The sequence below is a fragment of the Prosopis cineraria genome, unplaced genomic scaffold (genome assembly GCF_029017545.1).
Source record: "Prosopis cineraria cultivar Desert tree isolate PC_DT_omini unplaced genomic scaffold, ASM2901754v1 PC3, whole genome shotgun sequence".
In the NCBI taxonomy this organism is placed as follows: Eukaryota; Viridiplantae; Streptophyta; class Magnoliopsida; order Fabales; family Fabaceae; genus Prosopis; species Prosopis cineraria.
The window spans coordinates 6,476,366-6,488,731 of record NW_026555334.1 but is presented as its reverse complement, the minus strand read 5'-3'; the positions used below and the strand labels follow the sequence as shown (position 1 = coordinate 6,488,731).

The 12,366-nt window shown below is 31.9% G+C and overlaps 1 pseudogene; it reads right to left on the bottom strand.

Annotated features, from left to right (window-relative positions):
* Positions 1–6,086: 6,086 nt before the first annotated feature.
* LOC129306764 (mitogen-activated protein kinase kinase kinase 1-like) lies at positions 6,087–11,986 on the bottom strand (annotated as a pseudogene).
* Positions 11,987–12,366: the final 380 nt, after the last annotated feature.

Below are 12,366 nucleotides of genomic sequence, written 5' to 3'. Positions count from 1 at the left end.
CGTGGCTTTATAAATATAAATTATTTTTAATTTTTTATTAAATTATACTTTTAATAAATTAGTTAATTATTTTTAAACTAACATTATCTTTATATTTAGTTAAAAAATATCATCTTTTTATATTTATTTTTATTTAATGGATGTCTCACTTAAAATAAAAGAATAAATAATTTATTTATTAAAAATATTTTTGGAAAAAATTATTAATTACATATTAAAAAATTAAAAATATTTATATTTTTAAAGAAGTAAGCAACTTTTAATTAATTCACATAAAATTGATTAAGCATAATTATTATGTCTAAAATTAAGAAGTTCAGATAAAAAGATCCTTATAAACATGAAAAAGAATCAGTGTTGTAAACTCAAAACTAACCATTGGGTTGTCTTGTAAAGTGATAGCATAGCTAAGTTGTACTAGATTTTTTTTTTTTTTCATTGGGCATATCCTCCTATTAGAACTAATAGTATTTAATGTATAGTTAGGTATTAAATATGGATGCCTTTTCAAGCTAAATAATACATTCTTTTTTTTTAATGAAATCAAATAGTACATTCTAAAATATTGGTTTGATATCAATAAATTTGATTATTTGTCCTAATCCATTCCCATTAGTTATTCAAAAAATTATTCTAAAGTCTCACAAAAATTGACAAATTACTCTAAAATCTCATGAAATACACAAATAAATTTAGGTAGTACTTGGGTCGAAGAATTTGAATTTGAATTTTAAATTTAAAATCTTACATTTTAAATTTCACATTTAAAATACATGTATTTGTTTAGGTGGTTTAAAAATTTTAAATGAAAAAAATAGATGAGCTAAGATTCAAAACAAAACTAAAAAATTAAGAATGTTGAATTTAGTCGACAAGAGGCGAAAATTAAAAATGAGAAAAGATACAAGATGTTTGAAATATTAATACAAAAAACACAAAAAGAATAAGATATTTGAAGTGATTAAAATTTTAAATGATAGAGTGTAAAAAGAGTTTGAAATTATAACATAATTATAGTAAGAAATGAATTTGGATTTGAATCAAATCCAAATTCATTTGTTTGAATCTAAACAAGAGACCAAATCCTTATTAATCTAAATGCACCCTTAAAGTCTTAAGTTTTTTTGGTATTGCACACCTATATACTCATATTAAAAGTAATCATGTTTGAAGCATAATTGGCCATTAAATGTGAGTAATTCTCCTCCTTTAAATACAAGTAAGATTGGAAATGGAATTACAAAAAATGTTCTACCACACTAAAAGAAAAGAAGAGTGAAAGAGGCCATTTTATGCTTATTTTTAACTCTATTAGCAAGAGTGAATTTGATATTTCGCCACACCACTAAAAGGGGGGAGGAAAAAAAACACAACCACTACAATTTCCTAATAGGGGTGTTTATGGGATGGGACGACATCAAGACACTTCTATCCTATGTCTTGTCTCGAAAAAAAACTAAGATTAAATTTTTGTCCCGATCCTATCTCAATTCTCAAAGTGGGATTAAATTTTTGTCCCATATCCCATCCCATTCCATCCCTATTAGGAATTAAGACAGGATCAGGATAAGATCGGGATATTTTGCTTCCCTGATAAATCGAACAATGTCAGAGAAATATATGGATAATAGCATTTATTAAAATTTTAAATCATATAATTTATAAAGTTTAAAATCAAAACAATACAAGTACATAAATTACAACAATTTAAAATTAATTATTGAATTATATTAATCACAACTACACACTACAAGTTATCTTTAGGTTATAAGAGCAGCAACAACAAGCAAGCTAAACACAACATCAAATCATTATTCTTCTACTTTAGTTGAAATATGCTAAGCTAATTACTCTTTTAAAAATAAAATAAGAAATATGATATACATAAAAGTTATTAAATATATAGATATAAGAATAAATTATATTAATATAATTAATATATTATAAAGAAAGATATCGCCTTGTTTACTCTATGTTATTAAAATTATTAATATAAAAAATTTTAGTTTTATATAAGAATTGCAAGTATTGAAATTATAATTGATATAATTAATATAAGTATAAATTATATTAATATAATTAATATATTTAATATATATTTTTAAAATAAAAAAATAATATATATATATATATAATATTCGGGATGGGACCAGACGTCCCAATGATAATCTCATGTCCCATCTCAAACTCTTTTCTCATCCTGTCTCACAAAGTCCTATTCCAATTGTTTTCAGGCAAGGATGAGGCCTGTCTTGATATGATCGGAATGATATCGAATCAATCAAAATATGTATAAGTTGAACATTCTTATTGCATAGCATTAGCTAGCAAACCCACTTCTTCAAAACCATCTATTAACACAAGATTACTTTTCATTGTTTGTACAATTGGAGCTCCTCTCACTGAAGAATTTCATTTTGACATACACTCACACATAAACTACAAAACGAACTCCGCATCTTTCCAGCCAAGTTCTTTACGATTCTGCAAGAGTGAGCCAATCAAAGCACGGTCTACATTCTAATCTTTTTCGATCATATCACACTTTTATTCTACTAAATATAATAATAATGCATAAAATATTTATATATTATCTAAAACATTTCTATGTGATTTTTAAGTCATACCGTTTTATTCTATTTATTATTTTATATTATCTTATAATCCTTTCCAACACACCAAACATTCATCATTTGAAATTTGGGAGACATACAAATCCAAGAGGCCATACAGTTTGTCTGATTATATGTAAGAAATATATAAGATAAGTTTTTTAATTGATACCCAAGAAATAAGATAATCATCTCAATATGAAACAGGTGCAATCATTTTAATGGAATGTGAAACACTGACAATGTTCATTGTTCAGCTACACTCACCTTTATAAAAGTCTAATAAAGAATTCTTCTCAACTATTTTTGCCCTTTTTGGTACTAGAGATCTTCTCAACTATTTTCCTTCCTTGGCTAACTTTTTTATTCTTACTATGTCCCATGATCATGGCCTGAAACCAAATCCCAAGAAATGGGTTAGATTCAGCAGACCAACTAGCTAACTGTCAAAATCTTTCTTTTCACACTTTCCCTATATAATCGGAGTGATATAATTCAGGCAAAACGGCAGTTAAACTCATAAATTTAAATTATTAATTGTTAGGTTATTACTGATTTGATAAGTTTAAAAGTTTTGTTAAACTTTAAAAATTCATAACTAAATCTAAAATTATTTTTAAATCTATTAAAGTCCTTTAAGTGATAAAAATATATTTTAATCCTTTTTTTTATTCCAAATAGTATAGTTTATTTATTTTTTTAAAAATTGCTCTGTTTATCTTACAAGATGTGCGCTATAATTGAAAAATTCATAACTCAAAATTTACATAGCCAAAAAATTTAATTTAGGACTCGTTGAAAATCTTTATATCTAGTTTTCTCTAAAAATTCTCATGAACGTTGGACGTGATTTACAATACATTAAATAATGAAATAGTAACCGTCCTCTAAAAAGAGTGTAAACTAAACAATCCAAATTATGCATATCAAAATCATGATTTCAAGGCTAGTTTATGACTCCAAAATGGCCATCATACATCAACACATATCACTTATGCATGCCAAATTCTCATAGTAAATTTACATAGCCTATGGACTTATTTACACATTTTTTATCTCTATAAAAGTAATGATATAGGAAAAAGTCACCTCCTAGTCCACTTACCTTAACTTCTTGCTCTATCTCTTCCTTTGGAAGCTTATAACCTAGCATGATTAGTCATTGAGGGTGAAATTTGAGGGAACCTCAATTGTAAACAATATTATTCAAGCATACAAGATAAAAGTTTCATATATAACATACACTTACATTAAATGACTTCATAACTAACTGACATGTTACATGCTCATATATAGTACATGGACCATGGAACACTTAAAAATAGAACTTTAAACATTCATTCATGATTCATAAAATTAAGAAAACAAATCATACATATCATCATGCAAGCATAAATACCAAGTAAGCAATAAAGGGTAAGTTTATTACCTTTTAGTTTTACTATTTCTTCTTTGTTTTTCTTGCTTCCATTTGATCCCCCATGACCAAATCTCCAATTCTTTTTTCATGACACTCATTGACCTTAAATATTTATCATAAAATATTTATGATAATTATTAGAGCAAATAATTACATTGTCAATATATAACAATTTACTCTTTATTTAATTCTTGCTTTCTTTATCTCAAGTTTTCATATGAACTTTCCTTAACATAAAAATTCTTATACCATCATTTTCCTACTCAATTTTTCATAAGGAACTCATTTTAAACTCATATTTGACAAATTCAACCTTTTTCCTCTTGAACCATCCTTGATAGCAATTATAGGTATTTAAGACTCTAGATTGAGCTTGCTTCTTCCAAGCTATTTTCATGCTTCACATTTACATGGTTCAATGCTAGGTTTTAAATTATGTTTAATGAACTTACACTTGATTAAATTCATAGCTTTATCTTGAAGAAAATTGGATAGCACCTCTGAAATTCAAGCTTTTCAATTTTCACAAAGCTTGCTAAATTCTTGTTCTATCATGCCTAAACCTCTTTCAATGTCATTTTCATAATCTTAATATCATCAAAATCCTAAGGTCTCCTTGTTACAAAAACAAGGCAACAGCAAAACTCTATGAAAACTTAATTAAATAGCAAGACATTTAGCTCAAAATAAAGCTTGTACTTAACTCTTTCCTTTGCTATAACTTTTTCTTGGATTCTCCAACTTCCATACTTCTTGACTACAACAAACTCTTCCTCTCAAGAATCTAAAACCATAAGACTGTTGCTCTTGAAGAGTAAAACAATTTTTATGAAAGCACTTTGAGGTAGAAATGTAGTTTTGATGGTGATTTTGTTTGATTTTCCTTTTCTCTCTCCAAATGTCTCATGCATTCACCATGGAAGAAGCTTAGAAATTCCTTCCCTTCTCTCTCCTTGGTCTGACCAAAAATGAGGAAGATGAAATGGTTATCATGGTATCTGAGTGAAAATGTTAATAGAATTGTAATATTTTTTCAAATCCACCAATCATAATTTTCACTTGCCACTTCTTTTCCTTATTTCAAAATATTGGTAACAAATGTGCGGCTGTATAAAACATGAATTTCCTTCTCTCAATCTGATCCAAAAGTGACGCACCCTCTTCACAATTGGGATCAAATTGGTCTTTTAATAAATTGAACTCTAGATATAAGAAATTGATATATTATCTTAACCCAATATAATTTAAATTGTAAAGTAATTTTTTTTTGAACAATTCCTAACCAATAAAATTGGTATAATTCATCTAAATATTTCTTCCTTTCATATATTAATTTTCTTAAATTTTAGGTAATCATCTGTAATTACACTTTAAGATCCAAACTTTTAAAAATTAAATTTTGACCTCAATTGAGCTTAACATTTTCGAGTCAACATTCAAATTTGTTCATTAATAACTCTGGGTACTTTCTCATAATCTCATCATATTATGTACATATAATTACCCTTGAACATTAATAATTATCATTTAATCCAAAATAAGCTATTACTCTTACTCGCTTTTCTTCTCTTTCCTTTCTTAGCCTAGTTAATAGTTGAGGTAATTAAGAAAAAGTCTAGGATATCCTCTTTGTAATAATTAGCCAAATTTAAGAGGTATTTGTATTTAAACTCATCATAGACCATTGTTTTCCTAAAAAAATTTCATATACTCTATGATTCCATAACTTCCACTAAGTCTACCACGACCATAAAATCAAACTGCAATCTCTAAATCTAATTGCAGCCTTATTGAACCCTTTTTGAATTCACTATGATCCTTAAAATCCAATTGCAAGCCTTCTCTTAAAAAACTTAGGATATAAGAATGAAATTGTCAAATAACTCTACTTTTATTAAATCCAACAATTTTGCTAATTATTTTTCAAAACTGATTTTAAATACCTCCGTTATTCTTTTAGACCTTATTTATTTCCTTTTTAACCTATCCTAGACATTTCTAAATTTTAACTTGTTCATTTCTTAGTTTCGGACAAATCTCTTAAAATATTACACTTTTGCCCAAGAAAACTTTAAAATAATAAGTCCCTATAAATAATTACATCTTTTCAGGGCACTTTAGAATTCTTACATATTCTTGAGTTGCTAGGCCCCAAAATTCAGAATGTTATACCAGCCCACATATAGTGAGTTAGGTTTGAATTTTTCCAACCCATCAAGAGGTGGGCTGATTTCAGCCCGCCCAGCTAAACCGGGGCCTGTGGATTGGCTGATACTACCACCTCTACCTAAAAGCATTGTATATATCAATCTAATTCTCTACATTCACTAAAATAAAATACATGTGGTGAAAATAGGATGCGAGCTTTATGCACGATTTCTTTTGTATTACCCTCTCTTTGTGAATGCATGAATGTAGATAATCCAATCTCGTGTATAAACTGATGACAACCATGGCTGCAGCTGAGATCTCATCTAAATTCTCTTGCAAAATTTCTAGTTTTCTCATGGATGACCTGTCTTTGACTGAACCTCGGCACAGATGAGTTGAGGACTTGAGGTATTCGACAGCTGACTGTGTCAGTGACAAGAATCATTCATAAGGTGAAAGTTTTTCTTTTGCAGAACACTTGAAAATGCAGACTCTGCCATTTCTTGAAATTACCTTCCCCAGGAAGGGACCAAACCTTGCCGATTCATATGACATTCATATAACCTTTTCTGGAATATTCCACAATACAAAGCCTGAAATGAGTGTTCCTTGATTCAATGGTCTGTAGAAAGGCCTCCTCGGTGAACATCAACATGCTTGATTGAGATTTGAGAACTTTCAAGACTGAAAATCACTAACAAGCGGCAAAGCAGGACTTATTGGAGGCACGAATGGTCTCTTAACAAATGGATGTCCTAACAACATAGCTGCAGTCGGCCGTCTATCTGTGTTAACTTGTAAGCATCGATGAATAAAATCTCGGGCATCTTTCGATATTGATTCGGGAATCGGTGGAGGTTCACCCCTGCCAATCCGAAATAATGCTTGCATCTGACATGATATGGACAAAAATTACATATCAGCTGGTTGTTTTGTTTCAACAAGAAGTCAACAGACTAAGCAGCTAGCTTCACCTCAAGCATCAATTTAAGCTTAAAAACGAACGCAATTTGAGGGAGTGGCAAAGTGAAGGCAATAGAGGGAAGAATCATGTTTCTCTTATGAGAATCAAGGAAAACTACTATTATTTGAGGAAACAAAACAAAACAAAACAAAAAAACATCGTACCCCTTCCAATCCAGAGTAAGGAGGCTGTCGTGTCAACATCTCCAAAACCGTACAACCTAGGCTCCATATATCAGCTGCTAGTCCATAACCTCGGCTCTTTAAATTTACAACCTGTAATCAAATTCAGTGCTGAACAACTCAAGCCCAATGTAAAATTCACATAACAATGCATTCAAGACATTCCCAGCTAGAAATAGTAAATCTTCCCCCCTTTGAAATTAATCAAAGCATATTCTTCAGTAGGATGATTTACTTAGACTTGAAATTTATATTTACTACAGATTAGAACATCCATCAAATGCGCATGGGCGTGTACACTATAGATTGAATTATAGATATATAGATTAACATCAAAGTTTAGACAATTAAATGGTCTCATGTTAGTTTATCCATAAGAAGAAATCATATCAAATAAATGATACAAGAGCAGAGCCAAACCTCAGGAGCCATCCAGTAAGGGGAGCCTTTGCTTGATCTAAGATCATTAAATTTAGTTGCCTGTGAAGATGAAAGAAAACAACTTTAAGAATAGAAGACCACACACAGTTTTCATCCAGTCCAGGAGGAGGGATTGGACTCTGGAAAAATTCTCTGGTTCTTTGCTATTAAGTTTCAAATCAAAATGATGTTTTTGAATTATCCAATTACATGATTTCAAACAGTAACAAGTAAAAAACTCAGTTGTCATTTTTATTGGAAAAAATTATAACAAACACCTATTGCTATTCATGCTTAAGTTTGCTTCAAACAAAAACAAAACAAGAGGGAGGCTGAAAGAGAAATTCAATTTTGCAGAGAAAAGGGTACCTTTGCCAATCCAAAATCTGCAAGCTTTACTGATCCACTTGCATCAACCAATATATTAGCACACTTAATGTCCCTGTAATTGAAAAATCAGATTGAAACTTTAGATTTCAGCAAAACCAGGTAAATCAAGATATTTTAGATATCTATATCCAAGCACTGATACAGCTTTCATCTAAGGAGTTTTCCCAAGTCCCAGAGAATAGGAACTGGTTAGAGAATGATTCTACAAAACCCAAAAGAACAAATCAAAGTCTGAAATGACCAGTATCTTTAATAATAAAAGTCAAGCATGGTCATTCTTCAAGTAAGCATTTCTATAACAGAAACTTCTCCTAGATGGGAGGTTAGATTCTATCTGTAAGGAAACATTTCATTATATCGTTTCTTGCCAATGTCCTTGATACACCTATATATCTTTAACTCAAAATTTAGAAGAAAAAGCCAGTTAATTGATATGAAATATAAGGAAAAAAACTTGATAGGAAAAATGGTAAATCTATTATTGTGGCAATATTCATCATTTATTGTAAATATTCCTTTAGATAGCATTGGTTACTAGGCACTTAGTGTATAGTCTCCATTAGCCTTTATGAGACTTTATCAGCTTTTTTACTTTTCCCTCTGCTGATTCATGTATATATATATATATAGCCTAGTCTTGTGCATTGAATTTATCAATGAGAATCAGAATTCATCGATACAGTAATTATGCTGGAGTTACCTATGAACCACATTACAATCATGAAGATACTTTAAGCCACGTAAAATCTGCCGTGTGTATGCAGATACTTGAGAATCCCTTAAATGATACTTTCGGTAGAGATTTGCCAATGACCCTTTTGTTAAAAGCTCAAGAAAGATATATAGTGTGCTTTCATCCTGAAAAAGACAGCTTATAATCAACAAACCAAACAAGAGGATAAATGAAACCTTTCAAATGACAGAACCAAAACAATTCTTGCAGAAGGCCACATCAGTCTGTACCACATGTGTCAAGAAAACTGGACTAAGGCAATCTAAAAGAAAACAGCTAATGAATCATCATAAAAGAAATTTTTAGGCCAAAGAAAATCACCATTAACGGAATTTTTAGTATGGTCTGATTAGAATTCATTTACTCCAATGAAACACTAGAAGGTAAATAGTGAAGGATTGAAAGCTGATTAGAAAACGATGCATATGTCTGCCTTATTTGCAATCCAAAAAACCAAAAAGATGGGTCAAATAGAAGAATTGCAAGAAGCACTTGGCATGGTTTTTCTGTTCAAAACTTGGACTCACAGAAAGCTCATATAAGGATCTTACACTGCAACACTCTCAAATATCACAGCCCATATTTTTGTAACAAGAATTAGCTCATCTTGTGGTAGAAGAACTGGGAAATCAGTTGATGAAAAAGTTTATTTCAATTAGGGTACATTAAATACAAGACCTCAGAAGAAAAGCAATTTATTAGTTATGCCATCTTAAAGAATCGAATAAATACACAGTTATCTGTCAGCCCAATGGTCTCGCATTCTTGCATATTTATAGCATTAGGGTATTTTATTTCATCCAATCCTATCCATAAAAAACAAACAAACAAACAAAACAAAACAAACCACTGGGATTGCCCTTCACAATTATCAATACACTAAAAGGAAAATTGACTGTCAACTAAGTTGATTGTTGGAGATTTACAAAACGCTTAATTAAATGCCTCAATAAAAAAATGTATATATGCAGTCAAGAATATCATATTGTAGAGGGAATAAAAGAGACTTGCCAACTAATGATCAGAATACCTTGTCTGTGCCAAGATACCGAACTATGTTTTCATGTTCAAACCGACTCAAGAGAGATATTTCCTGGAAGGATGGGGAAAATGTCCTTAAAGTAAAAATTAAAATATATATATTCATGTGTTGTAAGCAATGACCATAAAAGGCCTTCTCACTTGCTGAAGTTGGAAAATGCTTTGTTTTCCTTGGCTTCCTTGGTCCAGCAAAGAAACCTCCTTCACGGCAAAGAAGAACCCATCACTGTAGGAAAAGGAAATCCATGTTACCTCTGTCAGGTAACAAATAGAGGAAATTGGAATACTTGAAACTAGCATGATAAAAACACGCTTCTATTCTAATCAGGTTTGTATAGCTAGGTTAGAGTGCCATGACCCGAGCTAGTAAAAAACAAGCCAATGAAAGGGAATCTGGCTTTCTTTCTTTATAGAAAAAAGCACACAAGGTGCTTCACAAAACAAATCAGTACTCCCATTTAACCTAAAGATATAAAGGGGAGCACTGATTTGCATAATGAAGAACCTTTTTGCCTATTTATAAGAACAAATTAGGTTGAGTACAAAATCTAGTACTGCTAATTAAACCCTGGCTCACTAATAATTAAACTCCTCAATATTCAACCCATAACCCTTCCAAACAATACTCACCAAAGGACAAACCTCACTTCCTCAGCGCACTACTGCAATTATCCATGATGAATAAACCATCACCATCCTCATAAGGAATATAGTCAAACGCAGCTCACCAACAAAGTTTTATTTATAGAAGATAAATCAAATACTATTCCCCATATGGTTGCATAGATAAATAAGAGATGAAGAGCATCACCTTTTATCTTATTTAGTTAGTTAATTTCCTTGCAATATAAGCCACTAGTTCTAGTCTGGAAGCGAAAAGTATAGGTAGTTAGCAAGCAAGAGGTTTATAATAGGGGTGGTTTATTTAGAAAGGCAAAACTGGAAGTTTTGTTCTGCATTAAAACAATTTCAATGCAATATTTTCATTCCATTTTCCAAGTAATCATGAAAATTCTAGTAACATATCCATTGCATTTGGTTGGTTTAATCAGAATGCTTCAATGTATATGTGTTTAATGTAAATTAAACAACCAGGTGGTTTTCCTGGAAAAGGGAAGTGCGAATTGAAAGGAGAGTGAAAAAGAGAGAGATATTCACCTCGTAAAGCCTTCATAAACTGTGCCAAATGACCCCTTTCCCAGAATCTCTCCCTTTTGCCAAGAAGAGAAAGTGCATCTGAATGACCCATGTGGTGAGACATTATAAACTGACTCATCAACCACACTAGTAGCCTTATCACCACCACCACCATCTCCGTCAACGCCCTCCTCATTTCCTTCCAGGACTCTCACTTCATATTCACTGGAAGAAATAATTCCCCTATCAACAATTAGCCGCCGCCCCATCGCCGGCGGCGGCAACTGAGCAGAAGGCAGAACACCCTTGATTCGTCCACCACCATCCTGATTGGACCCCACTGCATTTGAATTAGATGTAGCGACAGCAATCCTCCTATCCAGCCCAGGTTGAATTTTCTCACGTTTTAGCTCTACATCACTGTTAATTTCAACCCGGCGTTGAAATTCAGCAGAAATTTGAATCTCATCTCGAACTTTTTTCCCAGTGGGTTATTATTACTATGAATAATAGAGCGAGCCTCTTGGGCGGCTTTCCAATCTGCAGTGGGGATTTCGAAGTCTTCGGGTCCAGAAAGTCCTAAACCGCGAAAAAGAAGGTCGAACTCACCGTCTACGCCCTTTAACCTGAAGCTCGTTTGGCGGAGAAGATCGAGAGAAGCGACGTCGTCGTATGAGGTGGTGGGGGCTTGGTAATCGATGTTCTTGATGGCGTTTCGCCGCTCAAGCTTTGTCTTTAAAGCCTTGCGGCGTTGGCTAGCGTCCATTGCTGGAAACTCTCCGAAGCTGTTGTTACAGGCTTACAGCTGTAAATATGACAAGACTGTCTGAATGTTTTGAAATTGGAAAGGAGGAAGACATCGTTAATGGCTACGCGGCTTTGGCCAAAAACAAAAACACAGATGACTGCGTGGCGGCAGGCGGTTGGGATGGGGGCATGGGGCCATGTAGACGTAGCAAGCACCTTGACGAGAAATAGTCCTCACGTGTGCTAAGATGGACCTAGTCAACTGGCCGCTGCTCGAAATTTTCCTCTGGAAAATGACAACAATAGCAGACTTTAAAAAGATATTAATTAATAACAATGGTATGCGTCAAATTATTAAAATATTTCTTTTAGAAGGTGGTTTGGGATTGGTTTGTCACACTTCTCAATGAGAATAGCATTCAGCAACACACTTGTCCATTTTAATTATAATTTTTTTAACTCTTCTATTCATATTTTATATAATTGTAAAAATATTGGGGAGGTTTGGAAAAAATTTATAAATTTATCCAAACATGATATTTTCTTTTTTTTTGTGTGAGATTGAATGA